The sequence below is a fragment of the Adiantum capillus-veneris genome, chromosome 19 (assembly GCF_014529385.1).
Source record: "Adiantum capillus-veneris isolate H3 chromosome 19, ASM1452938v2, whole genome shotgun sequence".
Lineage (NCBI taxonomy): Eukaryota > Viridiplantae > Streptophyta > Polypodiopsida > Polypodiales > Pteridaceae > Adiantum > Adiantum capillus-veneris.
This window is the reverse complement of record NC_140949.1, coordinates 96,883,134-96,907,921: the sequence shown is the minus strand read 5'-3', so window position 1 is coordinate 96,907,921 and position 24,788 is coordinate 96,883,134. Positions and strand designations below refer to the sequence as shown.

The following is a 24,788-nucleotide window of genomic DNA, read 5'->3' as shown; positions in this document are numbered from 1 at the left end:
GGAGACAACAGACCATGGCATTGCATTTCATAATACAAGTAATTTCTTTGTCCAGATGCCCATCCTACACATAAGCAGAAATTAACGTACCGATATTGTTTCAACTTTCAAAGAACTCCCATCTGTCTTGTTTTAGTCTCGTTGGGCAGAATCATTGTATGCTAGTTTGCCTTGTCGCGTATAGTTGCATGCCTTTGATGAATGATAAGGAGTGTTAGTTTCGAAACCTTCCCCTCTAGAATTCTTGTGAAAGAAATGCTCGCCGTCCTGTTGTCCTTGAGTTTCGAAACCTGTTGCTCTCTTGCCTCATGCCCTGGCTTCCTGCAGCCTGCGTTCGCATCGCTAATATTGTTGCAGCGTGCTTTATTTGTCCTGGCCATACGATCTGGGTATAGGGCAATGGCCTAGATCATGCCAAGTGGCCAGCTGTAGGTTCAAATGAGTATAAAACCCCATTAGGCTCACCAAGTAAACATACGCAACTCTCTCTCTCTCGCGCGCGCGCGCGCACGCGTGCAACCCTGTCTCTTAGACATTGCAGCAGGAACTACATTCAGGCACAGAATCGTGCGACAGCAGTTATGACCATGACTAGTGCAAATTCCACGCGCTAGGGCCGCACTGGTGCAAGCGGCTGCGAAGTCTCCCTGCAATTGCCAGTAGTGGATGGAAATGACAATAACGTGAAGATGTCAGTGTACTCCTTGCTAGCACCGCAGCCGCCACTGCATGCGATAATGCAGGTACGCAGCTTATGACCTATGACCTAAACTCATTAAGTGCGTTAATGCTACTGCTTGCTAGCGCCTCTAGTATCAGAGCCGCCGCAGTGTGCGTTAATGCAGGTGGGCATCTTATGACCTGTGACCTAAGCTAAGCAGGTGGTATGCAGATAACTGGAGCTAATCAAATTCTTCATGAGCGGGCCTAGTTAGTTAGTTATACTCTATTATACCTGGTTTTCTAGTGTGTTTTCAATTAACACATGGTCGTTAATGCCATCTAATTGATTGTGCTGCATGTGTCAGTCTTTGCCGGCAGCATTAAATGACAACAATGCCATAAAACCGCTGCCGACGACTGTGGTCATCCGCAAGATTCCAACATCTGTGAGGTGTGTAGTAGATTAATCCCTTCACACGCACTCAACACGCATATGTTTATGAGTGTTTTTCTCAATATATCCCTATCGAGCTTTTTGAAAGAAATTTTCTAAGTCTAATTAATGCAGGCAACAAGACTTGCTTAAGTTCTTAGATTCATTTTGTGCCGAGAACAATTTGATGCAAGGGGGAGGCCAGTGCCTACTTGCTGCAAAATTCCATTCCATGCAGAATCGGCCTGTGCGGGTACAGAGCAGCGATGTGGAAATCGATTATGTCCACATACCGTTGAGCAAGTAAGTATAATGATTTTGCTGCTGAATTCTAAAATGATAAACATTTTCCTTTGATAGAAGTCCTAATTATCAAAAGTATCAAAACTGCAGGAAAGGAGCCCATAAAGGGTTTGTTGTCATAAATTTCACCAAATTGAAAGCAGCATTGATGTTCAATGCTCTTCTGCATGAAAGACAGGTGGAAATAGGCCCGCAAAGTCGTGCATTTGTTTGCAAAGTTGCATTTGCTGAAACAAATAGATGTAAGTACAACTTCTTCACCATTGTCAAATGGTGCAGAATTTGGCTCTACGCTTGCCACTTTGCAAAAGCCCATGCTTTTCAATCCACCATGCAACGGTGGCAAGTACAAGCTCATCGACTATCTTCAGCGATGTCATCACCAAATCAGCCCTGGAGATATTAATGTTGAGCATGAGGAAATTGTAGAGGAGGATGTCCTCCACCTTAATTTGCCTCCATCCAGATCAGCTACGGCCCTGCCTGAAGAACTAGGGACCATTGAACATGGGCAAAGAAATTCCACAAAGAGAGGGAAAGGAGAAAATTTACCGATGGTGAGTTCTGCATCATCGGTTGAGTGGTCAACGACAACGAAGCTTACAGCGACGCCAATGAATGGGGGCAAAGAAAGAAAGAGGGAGAAATTGAAGGAAAAGGGTCAACAGCAGGCGGCAATATATTGGCCACCGAACACGATGTCAGTGGCGATGAGGGGAAAGCTCGCTGCACATCTAACATCAATGACAGGAGTGTCTCCTAAAAAAAAGTCCAAGAAGAAAAAAGTAAAAATGTTGGATGCAGGAGGTGGAATCATAGAGTCCATGCCCCGACCAGTGTTATCAAATGTGGTTGTGTCCAATTCTCATTTGGATGATGAGGCTGGTGTTGGTATGAGACAAAAGATAAGGAATGTATACCATGGTATGCTCACATTTTTCTTTAGCGGGATGAGCAAGTTGTCTGTCTCTCGAATCCTTTCATGTACACCAATCCTACTATGTTAATCCCAACGTTCCAGCCATATTGTATACATACCATCTTTCTCTCTCTCTCTCTCTCTCTCTCTCTCTCTCTCACTCTCACACACACACACACACACACACACACACACACACACACACTACAGCCGTTATCCCATTGGTTCACTCTCGCCAATGTAAGCAAAGAAGATGTTTCCATGTAGACTCTCTCTCTCTCCCTCCCTCCCCCCCATGTGCGTGTATGCATGTGTGTGAGACCGCATAGGGATGACATCAAAATCAAAACTCCTCTCTCTCTCTCTCTCTCTCTCTCTCTCTCTCTAACACACACACACACACACACAGATATGCACACGGACGTATGTGCCAATGTCACAACAATACAAAATTGGCTAGGAGACCGGTTGTCTATGAGTGGGTGAAGCAGATCGGAGCTACCACGTCGCCCATCACTAGAAGACAATAGAGAGATAGAGAATGGTACGGCTTTCGGCTCATCTCCCAAAATTGGTAAGCCCATACAGAACATCATCAGCATTTTCCCAACATCCCATGCATTAGGTGGTGGATTTGCAACATCCGGCCCTATTTTCGTCTTTGTTTTTGCTTCAAGAATTGGTTATTTTTTGACACTTTTGTCCAGCGGTAGAAGTCGGCATCGGATTCCAATCATCACCGATATACAGACTTTCTCATGAATGGAACTCAAAGTCTAAAGTCACCTTCCATCGAGACCAAGCTAGATCAAGATATAACTATGGCAGAACCAAAACAGAGATCTTAAAGAGAACCACTAATGAGAAGATCAATAGTCGTCAATAGTACAGATGGAGCAAGTGTCAGATGCAATGCTCTATTGGATCAAGAAGAAAAGTGCAATATGGTTCTAGAGAACGTCCAAAGCATTCTATAGATTACTCAAGGCAAACAGGATAGGAAAGCAATCCAAGGTATGGCTACAAGTCAAGAAGAAATGGTTAGCATCCAAAGAATGAAGAGTAGGTAAAGTTTCAAGTAAAGAGTTCAAAAGACATGCTTGCATATGTCATCCTTGGACATCATTTCTGGAACTATCTCATTCAACTACAAGCCATTAAACATATCAATTGTAAGACACTAATATGTAAATACATATCAGGGTTAGCACTTTAGATTGGTGATGAGGTAGATATATTTGAGCCAGGTTTATTATCTAACGCTGTTAACTTGTCCTTAAATGTAGAAAGGAAAAAAGGTAGATATCAATCCCACATTGATGAGCCTACTAACACTAACTGTAACAAGAAATCTCCCTTCTCCCCTAACTTTCATAGGAACAAGAATCAAAGTCACACCTTCTTCAAGATACGTAGATTTGAAAGCTCTCTCTCTCCCTCATCATGATTCTCCCTTTTATGCTTGCATGGATAGAGATCAACCATTTTCTGATTTGGAAGAGGACATTGCTTATTTCAAAGGTGAAGGTGATGTTATTGTATTTGGGGATATGAATGCTCGCACAAAAACATTGCAACATGATACTCAACAATTTGATATTCCATACATTTCAAGGGAGTTGGAGGAAGTTCACTTGTATGATCGTACTTCAATGGATGAGAAAGAGCCGGATCACTATGGAAAGTTACTTTTACACATGTGTAATAGCACGGGTATGCTCATTGCCAATGGTGTATCTTTGTGGATCAGTGGAACCAATGGATTTACATGTAGGAGACATAATGGGGATAGTGTGATTGACTATATGCTACTCTCTGAAGCCATCATGTATCGCATAAAGAGTTTTATGTTTGGTCAATGGACCCCAGAATCCGACCATCGCACCTTATGTATTGACCTTTCATGTGGAGAAGCAACTAGGCATGATAATCTCAGCCAAAGGAAAGAGAAGTTATCACTATGTATGAATTTCAAACGGGCACCAATGTACATTGAAATGGTTGAGCAAAAATTAAGCTTCAATGTGATGCACCATTGGAAACTAAATGGGAAGCTTTCAAGAAAGCTATTTGTTCTTGTGCGGAAGAATGCTTTGCTATAAAGCATCTCCATGGTATCAACAAAGATAGATCACGCAAAAGGTGGTTTGATAAAGAATGTCAAGATGCTCGAAAGTCCTTGATAAAGCTTGATGCAATTATGGACAAAGACAACTATCAAAGTCATTTGCATACATACAAAGCATTGATTCAAAAGAAGAGAAGAAGATGGGAAGTAAAGCAACAAGAATTTCAAGTCCAAGAAAAGGCACATGCATGTGGAAGATTTTGGAGAAACTTGAGAGGCAAGCGGGTTGAGAATTTTGGTAACTTGAGTGTAGTGGATATGTACACACATTGTAGGCAATTATATGAGCAAACAAATACTGAAAAAATGCCATTTTATGGTTCACTCCCATGTATGCCGTTTTTTTTTACTATTGAGGATGTATGCGGTGGGCTTGAAAAGTTGGCCACTCACAAAGTGGGAGATCTTCAAGGTATCAAGCCGGAGATGATCAGATGGACGGGAGATTTTACCCATGAGTGGATGTGTGATATGTTCAACCTTGCACTTCAACAAGGTATGCCTTATGATTGGAGTACTAATTGGGTTAAGCCTTTGCATAAAGGAGGGGATGTAAAGAATGTAAGCAACTACCGGACTATAATGATTAGGTCTCTTATGGAAAAGTTTTTTGGGTGCATAATGGAGATGAAATTGAGTGATTGGACTGAAGAGAATGACAAGCATGCAAAGGGACAAGCGGGTTTTCGTCGATGCCATAGCACCATTGATCATCTTGTCACTCTTCGTGTTCTCATGGAGGAAAGTCGGTTGAAAGGCAAGCGATTGTATTGTTGTTTTGTGGACTTTAAGAAAGCCTTTGATATGATTCCACGTAACAATTTGTGGAGAAGGATGGAAGAACTCCAAGTGCCAAGTGAGTTTATGCTTGCGGTTTCTCGAATCTATGAGAAGGTGATTTGTCAATTGCGCATGGGGAGAGATATTTCAGAAATTTTTGTCAGCACTATTGTTGTTAAACAAGGATGTCCATTGTCACCAACTCTCTTTGGTCTATGCATCGATCAATTGGAACAAATGGTACTTGAATTTATGCAAGAAGAAGGCATTGAAGAGGTCACTATTTGCAATGCGGTAATCATGCTTTTGTTGTATGCGGATGATGTAGTGCTTCTAGCACACACTTTAGAAGATGCACAAAAGCTTATGGTTGTCCTTGAGAACTTTTGCTTGCATAGTGGGCTGATTGTAAATGAATCCAAAAAAAAGGTTATGCTTGTGAAAACCAACCATAAGGAGAAGCCATGCATTGTGTACAACAACGAGACACTTGAAGTTGTTGAGAGCTTTAAGTACCTTGGCCTTGAGGTTCCATCCAATCACAAGTGGCATGAATGTGCTATGCGTCGTTTGGAAGTGGGAAAGAGAGCATATTATGCATTTGAGAACATGTGTAATGCGAGAAACATCAAGTGTTGGGTTCTCAAGAAGTATCTTTTTGATGCATTGGTGACACCGGTTCTTCTTTATGGAGTTGAAGTGTGGGGCGGGAGCATCTCAAAGTCTACTTGGAAAGAGTTTGAGAATGTCCAAAAGCGTTTTCTTACAAACTTTCTCCAAGTTAAGAAACAAACACCATATATGCTCCTACTTCTTGAGTCGGGACCTCTTCCAATTGAGGTTATGGGCATGGAAAGGGTTGTGGAGTACATGATAAAGATGCGTCAAAACCCCTTACATCGACTTCCTACAATTGCATGGGAAGCAAGCAAAAAAGTTCAAAAGACGCATAAAAGCAAGATCTTGAGCACGGGATGGATGCAAGACATAAAGAAGTGGTTTGGGAGATGGGATGCATTACACTTGGTACATGATGCTTCAATTGACTCTCAAGTGAATGAAGCTTTTCTACAACGCCAATGTATTACGGCTTGGGAGAAATCCGGTGGGTCACGCTTCATACATTACACCACCTATATTTCCCCCAACTACAAAACCATGTTCTTCGCTGAGAGAGGAAACCGTACTCACACTTACATGCTTGAGCCTATTCCCTTGTCCGCGATATGCACTATCGCAGCAATTCAGCTTAGCTCCCATTTCCTTCGATGCGAGATAGGGCGTTGGGGCAATGGAGAAGAGTCAAATCGATTGTGCACATTATGCTCACTGTAAGTTCGAGAGTCTGAGTACCACACACTACTAGAGTGCTCAGCTTTTGATCACATCCGAACTTGCTTCTCTCACATTTTCAGCCATAACTTAGACCTACACACTTTCCTCTCCCAGCCAAAGTGTGGGCTCTCCATTGCGACTCTCATCACTACAATTTTGGAGCATCGAGAGTCACTCATCAGCCATACACATACTACATCACATGTAACTTTGGTCCCATAGGTCATATTTGACCTCCGAGGACGATAATAAAATCTATCTCTCTCTCTCTCTCTCTCTCTCTCTCTCTCTCTCTCTCTCTCTCTCTCTCTCTCTCTCCGTGCACAATCCTATCTCTTAGACGTTGCAGTAGGAACTGCATTCATGCATAGAATTGTGTGGCAGTAGCTATGACCATGAATAGTACAAATTCCATGCACTGGGGCTATACCAGTGCAAGCGGCTGTGAAGTCTCCCTGCAAGTGCCAGTAGTGGATGGAAACAACAATAACCTTGTGAGCGGGATAAAAACACACAGAGCGCCTCTATAACGACCCGACACACACTCTTGGGAAGATACACACACACACACACACACACACACACTATGGGGCACCACTCGGATTACACAACACACCTGGCCGAGACAGGGAACACACCTCTGGAGTGAGAGAAAAGAGACTATCCACTTGCCCACTCCACACAGACACACACACACACACACACACACCCAAAAAAACTCAGCTCAAAAGAGGAGAATTTCTGATGTTTAGATACAAATGAGCTTGGGCCAACACCAATGGGGCAAACAGCTCACACAATATGGGTAAAAGATACCAGATACAATCACAAACTCGAGCAGAAACTTCGCTCATAGGAGAAACTTACATAGCCAAAACAGTAGAAAAAGATGGAGGAATTTGGAAAAATGGACAGCGCCCTCGCGTCCGGAATGGCCCAAAACCCCAGTCTACAATGTCAAAGTGCTCAAATCCGACCTCGGATGAGCAGTTTAGGACCAAAAAATGCTCCAAAAACAACAAAAACACACTTGCGGCTGTTCCTCCTCTCTTCTCCACGTTTTTTCTGGTCTTCTCTCTTGTTTTTCAGTTCCCACACTTAGTTTTATTAGTTGGGAACCCTTGGCCTTTTAGATGACCTCAAACGGACCCCGAACAGGCCAAAAACTGACCTCGCAGTGCATAGTTGTAACCCTACTGCATCCATACGCACCCTTGGCACTCATTTCTTTTCAAGAATGCGTCTCGCAACCACGTGAAGTGGCCCCAAAAAGTGGTCCTAATGATGACCTTGCTGCATAACTCTCACAAGAAAACACCACTTTGTGTCCGTATTCATCCACGCGCAAATATTGACCCTGTTCGCCCTCCTGACGCCACTAGATGCCATCTGACGCACCTGCTTACCTCATGTCGTCGGCCCGCGGATATCTTCCTCGAGAAGTTTTACGCGCTACCAACTCCTCCTTATTGTAGAACAAACACACTGGTATTGGTAACGATGAAAATCGATGCACTATGTACACCCTGTCCTACCTGTACACATGTGGGTCCCACGTAACCACCTGGCTCTGAAAAATGGGCAATTATTTATTTGATGCACCATGCATGTATATGTACATATGCGCAATCCCTTGCTCCAAAAAACTCCTGACAGCTGAAAGAAGGTGCTAAGCCAGTGCGGCAAAGGCTAAGAAGGATGGGTCAAGAGCAAATAGAAGCCTTGCGAGAAGAGGTGGACAAGTTGTTGAAGGCAAGGTTCATAGTCCCTATGGAGACCACAGAATGGGTGAGTCCAGTAGTAGTCAGTCCAAAGAAGGATGGGAAGTGGAGAATTTGTGTAGATTATAAACCCTTAAACGCAGCCACTAAGAAGAACCCATATCCTCTTCCATTCATCGATCAGATCTTGGATTCAGTGGCAGGTTATGAGAGGTACAGTGTGTGTGATGGCTTTTCAGGCTATTTTCAATTGAAGATTGCTCTTAAGGACCGCACAAAGACAACTTTTATTACGCCATGGGGCTGCTATTGCTACACAGTATTGCCATTTGGGTTGTCAAATGGACCTTCCTTCTATCAAGAGAGAGCAAATTGGGTGTTGGAACCATTCATTGGTAGTTGTGTTAAAGCTTTTATGGATGACTTCTGTGTTTATAGCAGTAGGGCTGAACACCATGAGAAGCTGCAGATGGTATTGACTCGATATGATGAATGTGGAGGATGACTAAATCCAAAGAAATGTCATCTAGCACAGCCAAGGGTGAAGTTATTGGGCCATATGGTGTCAGAAAATGGCATTGAGGCTGATCCAGATAAGGTTAAGTCTATTATTCTTCTTCCATCACCTACGAGTACGAAGCAATTGGCAATCTTTATACACAAAGTGAAGTACATGGCAAGGTTTATTCCATTGTCTTCTCAGATTCTTTATCCATTACAACAAGTGCCAAAGCATGATCCATTGCAATGGGATGACAAGTGTGAAGAAGTGTTTCAAGAGGTGAAAGAGGTGTTAGGGGGGTTGTCAGCCATGCAGGCTCCTGATTGGGAGAAAGTTTTTTATGTAAATCCATCAGTAGGGGATGATGCCATTGGAGCCATGCTATTGCAAAAGGGGAAGGGCAGCCATTATATGAGGCCAGTGTATTGTGCAAGCCGAGTGAAGTTGGTAGCGGAGAGAAAGTTATCGGAAGTAGAGCTAGTGATGGCCAGTGTAATATTTGCTTGTCGACGATTTCGTCATTACTTGCTACCACGGCCTTTTGTTTTCTTGAAGAGTTATGCCTTTTTGCCACAGTTAATTAATGGTATTAACATGTCAAATGTGGTGAAGAAATGGGTAATTGAGCTGCAAGAGTTTGAGTTCTCTTTTCTAGTGGAAGATAGTACAAGGGCTACCCTAGCTGATTTGTTGACCTACAAGGTGAATCCCCTTATTGTTAAGGAAGAGGTGGTGAGAAAGGTAGTTGAAGAAGTGCCACAGATCAGCAATGCACATGTGTTGTTCTTTGATGGTTCATACAGAAAGAGCCACGATGCAGCTTCAGGGGGTATAGCACTTTATGATCCAGAGGGGAAGCTAGTATGCAAGAGAGGGTTCAAATTGGATGCGCATAGTAACAATGAGGCTGCATATGCTACATTGGAAGCCGGATTACACATTTGTTTGAAGCATGGGGTTCGAAGGTTGAGCATAAAAGGTGATGCCTTGTTAGTGGTGAAGCATGTGCTGGGTGTGTGGAAGAGCAAGAACACCTCATTGAAGGAAATGTGCTTTAGAATTAAAGGCCTGTTAAAAAAGTTTGAAGCATGGAGCATCAGACACATTGAACGTGCTCTAAATGGAGAGGCACATGAAGTAGCTCAAGGCATGATTGGGGAGCTATTCGTGTTGAGGACCAATTTACCTCTTTATCATGGCCGGGAAAGTTTGGCTCAAGAAGAGGAGTTTTTGCTAACAGGAATCATTCCAAAGGAGATTCAGAAGTCTAAGAAGTATGGCTTTGTGCGTAGAGAATACAGGTACAAATTGATTGGTGATGTCTTATACATGAAAGGGGCTGATCTCGTGTTGAGACGTGTACCTTGGCGGGAGGAGCTTTACAGAGTGTTGGAAGAGAATCATGAAGGCGCATGTGGTGGCCATTTTTCTCTAAAGATCACCTTGCATAAGATTTTGCAAGAGGGGTATGTATGGCCTAGTTTGCACAAGGATGTTCACCATTGGTGTAGGTCTTGCAATAGGTGTTAGGAAATAAGACGTAGCTAAATAGATAATTGAGTAGATTACTTAATGGAGAGAGACAGATTTATATACACGAGATTATAGAGTAGAGAGAGAGAGAGAGAGAGAGAGAGAGTACACACGATATACGTGGTTCACCCAATGTGGGCTACGTCCACGGGAAAGCAGCCACTCAATGGCTTTAGTACTTCAAAACAAGAAGTAGTTTACAAAGGGATTATACCCTTAATGGGGCTCCCGCCTTGCTTCACTCTCACCACCTCAGACTCACCTTGTTGCATCAACTTCACACTATGAAATGTGTGTAGAAATGGCCTCCTTTTATAGGCCAAAAGGGCTGCCCTCTCTTATGAGAGACAGCCATGTGTAGCCGCCCTTGTGCGAATAAGTCCAAATCGGACCCTCCAATCCGCCCATGTGTGGCCGCCTTTGAGAAGACAAGTCCGCTTTTGAATTCGGCCACTGGCCATTGACTTCCGACCATCAGCCACCGGCCATTGACTTCCGACCACCGGCCATCGGCCATTGACTACCGGCCACCGGCCAACCGACCAGTTGTTTTTCGACCACTTTCCGACCGCCGTCCGGCCATAATATTCCGACGAAAAGGAATATTCCGGCAAAAAAAAGTCTCGGGGGCCTCCACCCCCGAGGCCTTTAAAGTTGCCCCCGATTCTTGTCTGTGAAAATTTTGGTTTCTCGTGAGTGATTTTCCTTCACGCACGATGGCTTCTCCTCATAATGGGGGCCTTACAAATGTGCGCTTTTACCACAGAAAATTACAAGGGTAAATCAGGCTCCATACTTAACAATAGGTGTCAAGCATTTGGGAAGAGAGTGTTGAAGCCAGAGCTACGAAAAACCATTATGGCGTTTGATGTGTTTGAAAAGTGGGGGATTGATGCAATAGGCCCGTTACCTATCACAAGCAGGGGCAAAAGCTATATTTTGACGGCAGTGGACTATCTTTCTAGATGGGCAGAGGTTATAGCAGTAAAACAGATCACTGCAAAGGATGTGGCAAAATTTGTGTATGATGAAATATGTTGCAAGTTTGGGGTTCCACTGGAGCTACTTTCAGATAAGGGGCCTGGCTTTAGAGCTAAACTGCTAGATTTTTAATGTGCAAAGATGAAGATTAGGCACCAGCATACCACTCCTTATTACCCATAGTGTAATGTCTTAAATGAAAGATTCAATGGTGAGTTGGTACAGATTCTTTCGAAAGTGACAGAGCACCAAAAAAAGAATTGGGATTTGGAATTGCCTAGTGCATTATGGGCTTATCGTACTTCGGTGAAGACAGGTACAGGGTTTACTCCATTTCATTTGGTGTATGGAAAGGAAGCACTATTGCCTGTGGAGGTAGAGTTGCCTGCGGTCAAAATGTTAGAGAAGTTGCTTGGGCCGCCTAGTGATGCATTCAAAGAGAGGCTCTTGCAGTTACAAGAGGTCCAGTTGGATAGGGAGCGCATTGGAGCATTATGGACAGATGCAGGATAAGGCTTTGGCAAAGATAAATGAACAGGTCAAAAGTAAGGGTATCAAGAAACATGACTTGGTTTTGCGCTACAACAGTAAGCTGGACAACACCTTCCAAAAGAAGTTTCAAATTAAGTGGGAAGGCCCTTTCAAGGTAGTGGAGTGTTTTCCAAATGGCACATATCAGCTGGCTAACCTGGATGGTGTTCTACATAAGTCAAGGGTAAATCGATTGCGTCTTAAATTATATCATGCCAGGTTAATGATGGTGGAGCAAGATGAGTTGTCTGTGGAGCAAGCAATGTTGGTGAAGGATGAGGAGACTTGTGATGCGGCGAGTCTCATATCTCTCTTTGCTGCCGCTGATCATGAATGATCTAGCAGTATGCATCTCTTCGCCCTTGAACCCTCTGATCTCTTCATATGAAGTAATGAACAAATCAGGAAAACTAGCCAGCATGTGCAAATATATATCCTTCTCCATAACTGAAAGGTCTCCACTGATCATTTGTGTCATCAATTCCTGCTTCTTTGACAACTCAACCTTGGTTTGCATTAGCCCTTCAATCACTTCATAAGGCCCTTCACTTTCATCTTCAACCTCATTCGCAAATGCAACTAAACCAATCTCCTGGATTTGTTTGTCCATCAAAAGAAATGCAACATCAGCATCCTCATCACTGCTGGTAGTGCTATCACTGTCCTCATCTGTCACCGTGGAAGAGTCTTCATCACTAGACTCATCCTCATCTTCATAAAGCTCCTCTAATCGTTTCCTTGTGTCCATATTATAAAGCTTCTTGGTACATGTATTTCCATAGAGGCTAATCGTACCATGTCACCAATCTTGAACAGCTCCCACTGCACGTAACCATGGTCTGCCCAGTATAATAGGATATGCTCCCAACCCTGCTGGCATCACATGAAAATCAACCACTGCCTTTGCATCATATGCCTCCACTTCTAAGCTCTTTACAACACCCAAGCATTTTACTTTTTGATGGTTTTCCAATCTGATCCGAAACCTGACACCCCAGCCACTGTGAGACCCATCTTCTCAACGCATGAGTGTGTTATGACGCATATTTGGGCTCCGCCATCCACATAACCTTGTCCCAAATTTTTCCTTTTATGCCACACATCTACTATTGGACAAATGTCTGGTAGCTCGTCCATTTCCAACACCTTCACTGAACCTCTCTCTGGCTCTTTCTCCATTGGGTTAACCATCCTCTTCCACTGTCGCTTTAGCTTAGGCACCATCTCTATAAGCTGCCCAAAACTAACATCTGCCTTCCTGCTCGTCAGATCCTCCCTCAAGTCATAGCTTAATTTCCCATCCCCTAGTGGAATATCTGAAACATGAAACTTTCGACGAGCTCTCCTTTTCCTCTTGGCCTTGACATCCTCGCCTTCATGGCTCTTTCCTTTCTTTTTACTAGGACCTGGGGCACTTCTTCCTTCCTTATCCGCTGTGGTCCTCTTCCCAATAGGCATCACTGATGTATCCTCTAGCTTTGATGCCTTCTCCAAGGTGACTACACTTAGCACTTTTGTCTTTCCCTTTTCCTCCTGGGTCAGTCCACTGGTTCCTTCGTCTCCCTTAATTTCGATGCCATAATCATTTGACCTAGTTAGCACCTATCTTGGCAATGGATACATGTCTCCCCCCATCCTTGGTGGCTTATCACATTGCGGGCTGATTTGACCCAACTCTCCACAATTATAACATGTGGGCGTCTGCCTCCAAAACCTACCATTCCTTTGTCCAACACCATTCCTAGGCCTTTCTTCACCTCCTGGCTGATTTGCAAACTGCCCTCGACCTCGATTATTTCCCACTTGACCTAGCATGTTTAGGCTGAGATTCTTCATCAAATCAACCACTTGCCTCATGTCTTGCCTTAGGCCATCATCTTGCACTACTGTAGTGACCACTGCTGGCATAACCTGAGTAGTAACAGGAACCACTGGTTCATGATGAACCCCTGACATACGACCTTGTAAAGAGTCCATAGGCTGAAATTCAGACCTCATGGGCAAAGACTCCACCCCTAACTGGCTCATTTTCCTCAGCTTCCACTCTTTGTTCCTTGCTACCTCTAGTGCATCTTCATATATCCTAGGCTTCTTTAGCTCCACTCTCCAACGTATATTCTCCCAAAGACCAGCTAAGAACCTGTCCTTCTTCATCATGTCAGGCGGGGGTACCTGTGGTGCTAAGGCCTTGCACATTCGCTCCCATGCCAATGAAAACCTACGTGTGTACGCATCTACTGGCTCACCTTCCTTTTGCACCAAAGCCTGTACTTCTTTCCACACTTTGTCAAGATCTTCTATCTTCACAAACTCCACTTCCAACCCATGTCGTAGATTGTCCCAACTCAACCTTACAGGTGGATCATCCACACGCAACTCCTCTTCAAATGCTTTAGACCAAACTCGTGCATCACTCTTCAAACAAATTTGGAGAAGGCGTAACATCTGCGCAGGGTCATGAATCTGGTTGCTAATGCAGGCAACCTCCATCTTTTCCAGAAAGTCCTCCACATCTTCATCACTTCTTCCATGAAACTCCGGATAAGAGAAAACCATGGCTAGAGAACCCCTTCAAACACACGTGCAAGAACCCAAAACTTTTCACTACCCAATCCCCAGAAACTTCAATGGAGCTCAGCTTTAGATGAGAACAAACACATGCACATCAAATGAGTTTTCATAGTTGATCATCGGAATTACAACAGGCAAAGGACATTCTAGGATCTCTCTCAATCTTCTTGGCCCAAACATAAAGACTATGTGCTGCTGGAAAAAGATCTTCCTGGACACATGAACATTAATCTGAATTCTTTGAGTTAAATGAAAAGGAGTGAACTGAGGGCCATTTTGATCATCCATTAAAGCCAACCATGAAGCTCCCAAGAAGGCACACCTGACTCAACCTCTGATTCTGCCAAAATTTCAGTAGCATAACAGCATAAATGGCTCAAAATACCAAAAAACCAGCCATCATAACTTGGAAAAATTTTGACAGAGTTTCCCCAGAAGTAGAGCAGTAGGAACCCAAAATATAGACTGTATATGTATGCATAAACTGTCAACAATAGAACCCGAGCATCAAGTAGGACTCACTAGTACATAGCCTATGGTGAGGTCACAAAAAGGGTGCTCCAGCTACCTGTATCACCGAAAGGATCTCTACATTTGAGAATCCCCCAGCTCAATAAAAACCTCACGCTATCGACCCTCACACGAAGGCTAATGCAAATCGCGTATAGTCAAGTCTCAGAAATGACTACCTTCCAGACCAAGTCTCAGAAATGGCTGGGATTGCCAAATACAACCAAGTATGGCTCCACAAATGCGTACAATGGCAGTTTCCACAAGTAACGTACAATCCAGCAGACAATGCGCGCAAATAGGCGCCAAGTGATGCATTCCTACAACAACTGCAAGTGACATCACTGCTAGTATATCACTGTACTCTAGCTACCTGTACCTGTGTGAATCACCTGTACATGTACCTATAACCTGTAACCTGTAATCCCGAATCTCAAAGCTTGAAGCTCGAAGCAGAAGGTACTCAAAGAAGATCCTCAATGGGGGCACCAAAAGAATGTGAGCGGGATGAAAACACACAGAGCGCCTCTATAACGACCCGACACACACTCTTGGGAAGATACACACACACACACTATGGGGCACCACTCGGCTTACACAACACACCTGGCCGAGACAGGGAACACACCTCTGGAGTGAGAGGAAAGAGACTATCCACTTGCCCACTCCACACAGACACACACACACACCCAAAAAAACTCAGCTCAAAAGAGGAGAATTTCTGATGTTTAGATACAAATGAGCTTGGGCCAACACCAATGGGGCAAACAGCTCACACAATATGGGTAAAAGATACCAGATACAATCACAAACTAGAGCAGAAACTTCGCTCATAGGAGAAACTTACACAGCCAAAACAACAAAAAAAGATGGAGGAATTTGGCAAAATAGACAGCGCCATCGCGTCCAGAACGGCCCAAAACCCCAGTCTACAATGTCAAAGTGCTCAAATCCGACCTCGGATGAGCAGTTTAGGACCAAAAAATGCTCCAAAAACAGCAAAAACACACTTGCGGCTGTTCCTCCTCTCTTCTCCACGTTTTTTCTAGTCTTCTCTCTTGTTTTTCAGTTCCCACACTTAGCTTTATTAGTTGGGCACCCTTGGCCTTTTAGATGACCTCAAACGGACCCCGAACAGGCCAAAAACTGACCTCGCAGTGCATAGTTGTCACCCTGCTGCATCCATGCGCACACCTGGCACTCATTTCTTTTCAATAATGCATCTCGCAACCACGTGAAGTGGCCCCAAAAAGTGGTCCTAATGATAACCTTTCTGCATAACTCTCACAAGAAAACACCACTTTGTGTCCGTATTCATCCACGTGCAAATATTGACCCCGTTCGCCCTCCTGACGCCACTAGATGCCATCTGACGTACCTGCTTACCTCATGTCGTCGGCCCGCGGATAGCTTCCTCGAGAAGTTTTACGTGCTACCAACTCCTCCTTATTGTAGAAAAAACACATTGGTACTGGTAACGATGAAAATCGATGCACTATGTACACCCTGTCCTACCTGTACACATGTGGGTCCCACGTAACCACCTGGCTCTGAAAAATGGGCAATTATTTATTTGATGCACCATGCATGTATATGTACATATGCGCAATCCCTTGCTCCAAAAAACTCCTGACAACGTGAAGATGTTAGTGTACTCCTTTCCAGCACCCCAGCCGTCGCTACATGCGATAATGCAGGTACGCAGCTTATGACCTATGACCTAAACTCATTAAGTACCTTAATGATACTACTTGCTAGCTCCTCCAGCATCGGAGCTACCATAGTGTGCATTAATGCAGGTGGGTAGCTTATGACTTTTGACCTAACCTAAGCAGGTTTTTCCTCACTTAAGTATAGGTGTAAATACTGCGTTAATGATACAGTGGTATGCAGATAACTAGAGCTAATCAAATTCTTCATGAGCAAGCCTAGTTAGTTAATTATATTCTATTATACCTGGTTTTCTAGTGCATTTTCAATTAACACATGGTCATCAACACTAGTTCTGTAATTGGACACTTAAGTGTGCTAAGACACTAAAGTGTCCTATTTTCTTTCTAAGTTTTGGCAATTCAGTTGTCAAGGTAGAAAGAAGTTTTCTACACCTTGCTTCTACCATAGGTTGGTTATGAGGGAAAGAAAAAATTGGATTTTTCTCCATGTCAAAATACAATCCCTATGGAGAGAATTATAGTAAGTTCTAAGTCATAAATTTTAGTGAAATTTCAAGCTGTTTTACCAAAAAATTCATAAAATTCTTATATCTTTTTGTAGAGATGGCCTATTCTATGTTTATAAAAGGCAAGTGTTAGTACTTAGTGCTAGAAAACAATGGAATGCCCTTCAAAGACTAGTTTCCAAGTCACACACAAGTTATAGACATGATTTCAAACTTGAGCAGGTATTGAATAAGAGCATAATTTTGTTCTTCCAAAGGCCCCTCATGAAATTGGGGATATTCTAGTGCAGTTTGACAACTACAAATGACTTTATGCGTTGAAACCAAGAAACTACGTATTTTTTTGGCTCCCTAACTCAATTAAATCTCGTTGAACTCTATTTTGAATTTTTCATTGTGCAGAAACTCTTGAAAATCTTGAGTTTTCCATAATAACATTGAAACCAAGGTTTTAGGAGGACCAATTGTGTATGCATCACGTACTTTGATACATTTAGTTGATCCACATGGAAAATTTGATATTATTTGAGGTTTTGAATGCTTATGTTTCAAGAATGAAAATATCAAAGTTTTCTCTTACGTAGTTTTAAATATTTAAAATGATACAATGATTGTTGCATATCAAAACCCTTCTACTTGTCACCTTGAGTCCTCAATGGAGAGGGTAAGCAATGTATCACTTTCTAAAACTCACAAATACATCAAATACTTATGTTTCTTTGTAGAGAACGATATGCTTGAAATAGCAATATCAAACACATGGAGCTTTCTATTATTTTATATACTCTAAAGTGAATTTTTTTGCACATGAAACTTTCAATTATCTATAGAACAACTGGTGGAAAGTCATGTAAAATTTTCTACAAGGTTGCTTCATTTTTTGTTGAGCTTATAAAGTCGATTTTGTTACCATATACATGTGGTAGTGATGTGTGTGAACACACTAGGACTGCCGGGGCATTTTTTCCCTCTTTAGGAGGTTTTCTCCCCCGAGCACTAGTAATACACTCTCTATTGTGTGCCTTAAGCTTCCTTCATCTTCTCCAAGCTGTGTGTGTTTCTTTGCAACCCTAATTCCAACAATTGGTATCAGAGCAGGTTGCGTCCTCCCAGGCTTAGTCGCCAGCTGCTCTAGTACATGCCTGCTCACTTTATCCGATTTGAGTGAGCTTTGACGAGCGTTCGCAGATCGACAAATATTTTGGGAGAGCTCGAAGAGCCTGGTCTGCGCAGATTTTTGATTTGGGTTCAGTTCGGCCACTGTTTCCACTACAGGCAGTACTGCACATGCTATTTCGTCATTTTGTGCAGAATTTCTGTCAGTGCCATTTTTTGCATAGCAGGTGCCTTATAGTCTTCTACGGTTTGTGCTATATAGCACGTGTTGTTCTCGCTCCGTTTCTCCTATTTTTGGGCAGTTTTCACATCAGGTGCAGCATTTACCAAGGCTGACAACAACAACACAGATGTGTTCAAGATGTTTGCTGCTGAGGACAGGTTGGATGGGGACAACTACCCTATGTGGGATTATATGATGCAACATGTTCTTGTGTCAAAGGGCGTCTGGAACATTGTGCAGGGCATTGATGTACGTCCTGGTTCTGAAGATGTAGGCGATGTTGAGGATGTTGCAGGTCTTGCTGCAGCAAGGATTGCTACTGTTAGAGTTGTTTTGCATACAACAGAACAAGCTCGTTGGGATGTTAAGGATGCACAGGCTCATGCATTGATTGCGTTGTCTGTGAAGCGCACCATTGTTTCTCACATCCGTTCAGCAAAATTTGCAAAACAGGCTTGGGATATTTTGGCTAGTCTTTATGCAAGTCACAATGAGGCTAAAATTGCTTTGCTGCGTAAAGAGCTCGAGTCGAAGATTATGTATGAGGAAGATGATATGGACACTTTCCTTGCTAGTGTCAAGGATATCAATGAGCAACTTATTTCTGCAGGTGAAGGCATTTCAGACAGTTCCCTTGTGCAAACTGTTCTTGATGCCTTACCAAATTCTTACGAGACTTTGCTAGTGCTTGGAGACTTATGACCCAAGGAAATCCTGAAGTTGTCAAGTTTGATGCATTATGCACATTGCTGTTGCAAGAGTCACTTTCCAAAAAAAAAGGACTAGGAAGCGTGCAGTTGAACAGGCTTTTATTGCTTCTCAAAGAAAGGGTGGTAACAGCAATGCAGCCACTTCTTATGGTTCTACTGCGAGTGGCAAAAATACTGTTCCTAATGCTTCTGCTGGCAACACTTCGTCTGGCAATTCTGGTGATAAGGTCAAAAAGAAGATGCGTTGCCATTATTGTAAAGCTAATGATCATTTGATCAAGCAGTGTCCTAAGTTGAAGGCAAAAGAGGCTAAGAAGAAAGAGGGTGGTTCCATTGCAAATACTGGTTCCACTACAAATGTAGCCATTGTTGAGTCTTTTGTAAAAGGAGATTGTAATGCTGATGTTGATGCAAAATGGGCTTTTAGTGAAGAGTGCACTTACAATCCTGTTGTCCATGATGCATGCTTGTTAGTTGCTGCAGATTCACATGTGTGGTATTTCGATAGTGGTGCTACAAAGCACATTACCTCACATCGTGAATTGTTTACCTCTCTCGAGTCTGTCCCTCATGGGAATTCAGTCACTTGTGCCAACAATGCCTCTTATCCAGTTCAGGGAGTTGGAAATATTGTGCTTATTGCTGCTAATGGAAGTTCTTTCACACTTGTTGATGCACTTTATGTAGGTGGGATCAAGAAGAATCTCTTGTCTGTATCCGCACTTGCTAGACCTTGACTTGTAGTCAAATTTGTGGATGACAGATGTACAGTTCATGATCTCAGTTTTGGTGATGAAATTGTTGCATCTTGCCTTTTGTGCTGTGGGCTGTATAAGCTCACTTTGTATGACAAGTGTGGACAAAATTTTGCAAATGCTGTTGCAGATTAAAGGGCTATTTTAGATGCAAAACTTTGGCATGCACGTTTTGGTCATCTGAATTTTGCCAGTTTGTTGCATTTGCAGAAATCTGATATGGTTGCTTCTTTGCCGCCTCTTGAAGCACCTGTCAACCATGTTTGTGAAGGTTGTATTTTCGGTAAGATGCAGCGTTCTAAGTTTCCAAAGGATGGTTCAGTTCGGGCCACATGCAGGTTGCAGCTTGTGGATTGTGATGTTTGTGGGCCCATGCAAACTCCGTCCTTGGGCAACTACCTGTACTTCGTGACTTTCATTGATGATTACTCCAGGCATGTATGGGTATTTCGGCTTAAAGCGAAGTACGAAGTTTTTATGTGCTTCAAACAATTTTTGGCTATGGCTGAAAATGTCTCGAAATGTACTATGGGCACCCTCCGTTCCGATCGAGGGGGGGAGTATATGTCTCATGATTTTAATGTATTTCTGGCTAGTCGTGGGATAAAACACCAATGTACAGTGCCTTATACACCTCATCAAAATGGTGTTGCTGAGAGGAAAAACAGGTCACTGAGGGAAATGGCACGATGTATGGTCAAAAGTCAAGCTTTGCCGCATTCTTTTTGGCTTGAGGCCATCATGTGTGCCACTTATGTACTAAACAGGTGTCCTACAAAAGCTTTGCAGTCTATTACTCCATATGAAGCATGGCATGATAGAAAGCCTTCTATTGAGCACATGCATGTTTTTGGCTGTTTGGCATATGCTTTGGTGCCACAAGTGCAGCGTAGAAAATTGGATGATAAGCCTGTCAAATGTTTTTTTTTGGTTATAGTGCTGAAAGAAAAGGTTACAGGTTGTATCATCCACACAAAAAACGTATTCTGGTTTCTCAGGATGTAGTGTTTGTGGAAGATTCTGTTCAGCCCTTGCTATCATGTACTAGAGACAGTAATGTAAGCTCACAGAACATTTATGACACTTTGTTGCTTCTTTTCAGTGGTGGAAATACGAATGTAAGTTCCAGTGAGGCAAATGTACAGCCTATGGGGGTTTCTGAAAATGTTCTAGATCAGCCTATTACTGATGCAGATATACATGATGTACTTGATGAGGAAAGGGCTGAAAACGAGAAGGCTAGAGGTATGCCAAAATGGCTAGTGCACACTTTGAGTGAGAGTAAATTGGATGCACCTTTGTCTAGTCATACTCATTCAGGATCTCGCCATGCATCTTATGCATCAGATTGTTATGCTTTGGCTGTGTCAAGTTTACATGATGTTGAGGAGCCTCTGTCTTTTGATGAAGCACAAAATTCAGAAAATTGGATGGCTGCCATGCAATCAGAATATGATGCACTTATAGCAAATGACACATGGACTTTATGTGATTTGCCTCCTAGCAAAAAATCCATTGGTACGAAGTGGGTTTATAAGTTGAAATGCAAGCCGTATGGTGAGATCGATTGCCATAAGGCTCGACTTGTTGCAAAGGGTATTGCACAGCAAAAAGGCATAGATTGTGAAGAGACTTTTTCTCCCACTTGTCGTATGACTACTGTGCGTTTTCTATGTGCATTGGCAGCTCATTTATGGTTGGGATGTACATCAATCAGACATTGTTACTGCTTTCTTGAATGGTGACATATTTGAGGAAGTTTATGTAACACAGCCTCGCGGTTTTGTCATAAAAGGACAAGAGGAAAAAGTGTGCAAATGTAACAAGGCTTTGTATGGGTTGAAGAAATCTCCTCGCGCTTGGTATGAGAAAGCTGACACTCATTTGGTCAAAGAAGGCTTTTGTAACAGTCCAACAGAAAGCACATTGTATGTAAAGCGTGAGGGTGATGTACTTCTCATTGTGGTTCTTTATGTTGATGATTTGCTGATCACTGGACCAAATGAGAGACATATTGCTGAATTTAAGGTTGATTTGAATGCTACTTTCAAGATGAAAGATTTGGGGTTGTTGCATGATTACTTGGGTATAAAGTTTAAGCAGTGTGATGGTGGTATTGCCTTGTGTCAGAAAAGTTACATAGAGACATTGCTATGTAAGTTTGGACTTGAGGATTGCAAATCTATTGCCACTCCCATGGAAACAGGTTTGAAGTTGAGTCTACATGATGTTGGCGATCCTGTTGATGTCACTCTTTATCAAACTGATGTTGGCTGCCTCATTTATGTATGCAACATGAGGCCGGATATTTAGTTTGCAGTCTCATAGGTCAACAGATTTATGCATAGCCCAGGGTCTAAGCATTGGCAGGCTGTCAAGAGGATTTTCAGCTACCTTAGTGACACTTTACATCTTGGCTTGTTTTATCCCAAGGGGGGATCATTGCCGCTAGACTTACATGCTTTTTCGGACTCAGATTGGGGTGGTTGTTTTGACATGAGAGTGTCCACAAGTGGTTTTTGTTTCATGCTTGGCAGTTCATGTATATCATGGTTGAGCAAGAAGCAACCTACTGTGGCCATTTTGAGTTGTGAGGCTGAGTACAGGGTAGTCTTTACAGCTACGGTTGAGTGTGTATGGCTTAGACGCCTTATGGCTGATTTGGGTGTTGGACAGGACACTGCCAACACTATCTACACTGACAGTCAGAGTGCATTGGCAGTTGCGAGGAACCCAGTTTTTCATGCTTGCACAAAGCACATTGAGGTGCATTACCACTATGTCAGGGAGAGGCTCTCAGCAGGAGAGATCAGCTTGGCTTGTGTGCCAACACAGGACAACCTTGCAGATCTTTTCACAAAGGCATTGTCTCGTTAGAAGCTTGAAGCTTTCCACAAAGCTTTGGGATTACTCCCCTTTGTTGACTGATCATGTCCTTAGGGCATGGCACTTCCCTTTACTCATGTGCCAGCTCTCATTGACCGCATCACTCCAGGGGGGATTTGTTGCCATATACATGTGGTAGTGATGTGTGTGAACACACTAGGACCACCAGGGCATTTTTCCCCTCTTTAGGAGGTTTTTTCCCCTGAGCATTGTATATACGCCCATCACTCTGGGGCTATCTATTTTTCCATTGCACACTAATACACTCTCTATTGTGTGCCTTGAGCTTCCTTCGTCTTCTCCAAGCTGTGTGTGTTTCTCTCCAACCCTAATTCCAACAAATTTCTTCAAATCATCAATTGCAGTCTTACGAGGGTCAACTTAAAGAGTATAGTTCTTGATCATGATAAATTTTTAAATGCAAGGTTATATTTTTGGAAGACCCTCTAGATAACATATTTAAGAATATCAAAAGGGTTTTCCTAAATACCATGTCTAATGCAAGTAGCATTTAATTTAAATGTGTAAAAAAAGGACACTTAAGTGTCCTGTTTTGGTACCAAACTAGTGTTAATGCCTTCTAATTGGTTGTGCTACATGTGTCAGTCTTTACAGACAACATTAAATGACAATAATGGCATAAAACCATTGCGGACGACTGTAGTCATCTTCAAGATTCTATAAGAAATACAGAATACAAATAATGATCTAGTAGCAGGGAGAGTAGAGAGAGATACGATGTACAGTAGATTAATGGCAAATCAAAAACTTTAGATTAGCACACTATTACAAAGTGATGGCGCCATCCACCCATGCGCTCTCAAGGTAGAGCTTAGATGGCGATTTAGAAAACTAGAGAAAGTAGGAATACAAGGGTCTAACAATCCTTACACAAGGATGTGTTGTGTGCGTCAAGTGTGCACACCATTCTACGAATTACTCATGAGAAGGCCTCCTTATATAGATGTAAGGGAGCCTCTAAACTCCCGTGTGCAACCACCCTTAGATAGCCAAGTCCAAGTAGGACTCTCCCATGAGCCCTTGTGTAGCCGCTTTTGGGTAGACAAGTCCTCCTAAAAATCGGCCAATGGCCAAAGACCATGGACTATCGGCCACCGGCCACCGGAGAGCCATTTTCCGATTGTCTTTCGACCAAGATATTCTGGAAAAAAGGAATATTCCGGTCAAAGTTTCCCTTGAATTTGCTCCATACCATCCACGATCACAAATAGAGATATCATCAGCGTGAAAGATGGAATCCACCAAATATATGTGCACCATTGGCTTCTCCTCATATGGGGGCCCTAAAAACTGTGCAACATATATGGTGTTGGCAAAACTGAGAGAGGTGGGCATTGCAAGTATACAAACACCCCCCCTCAATGAACACCCAAAGATGCTCTATGTTGGCCGTGTGCCAACTCCAAGTTGATGAAGATGTCGAAGTAGTTGGTCTTTCCCTAGAGCTTTGGTGAAGGTATCTACACAATTATCTTCAGTAGGACAATACTCTAGCTCCACAATTTCATCCTCAATTATCTCTCAAACATAATGATACTGAACCTCAATATGCTTTGTGCGTGCATGGAAGACGGGGTTCTTGGCAATCGCCGTGCAACTCTGGTTGTCGCATTGAAGTGTTGTTGCTGAATGAAGAGAAACACCTAAGTCCATGAGGACTCGCCTTAGCCAAAATGCTTCACAAGCTATAAACAAGTAGCTTTATACTCTCCTTTCATTGAAGAAAGAGCGACGGTTGGCTACTTCTTGCTGATCCAAGAAAACACTCCAGAACCAAGTGAGAAACAAAATCCAGAAACCGACTTTCTAGAGTCACAATCTCCTGCCCACCAATCAGAGTCACAATACCCACTAAGAGTATTTGTGCCAATGCCATGGCCCAAAGTACCTTTGATGTACTTAAGAACTCGCATACCTTCCTTCTAGTGAGTTTTTCTTGGTTGGTTGGAAAACCTGCTTAAAACACCTACTACAAAAGAAGTATCCGG

General features: G+C 42.9%; 1 pseudogene across 1 annotated transcript; it reads left to right on the top strand.

Moving 5' to 3' along the window:
* Positions 1 to 533: 533 nt before the first annotated feature.
* LOC147434513 (uncharacterized) lies at positions 534 to 2,432 on the top strand (annotated as a pseudogene). The gene is made up of 3 exons (XR_015185246.1): positions 534 to 1,114; positions 1,232 to 1,399; positions 1,490 to 2,432. The product of XR_015185246.1 is annotated as an uncharacterized LOC147434513 (transcript).
* Positions 2,433 to 24,788: the final 22,356 nt, after the last annotated feature.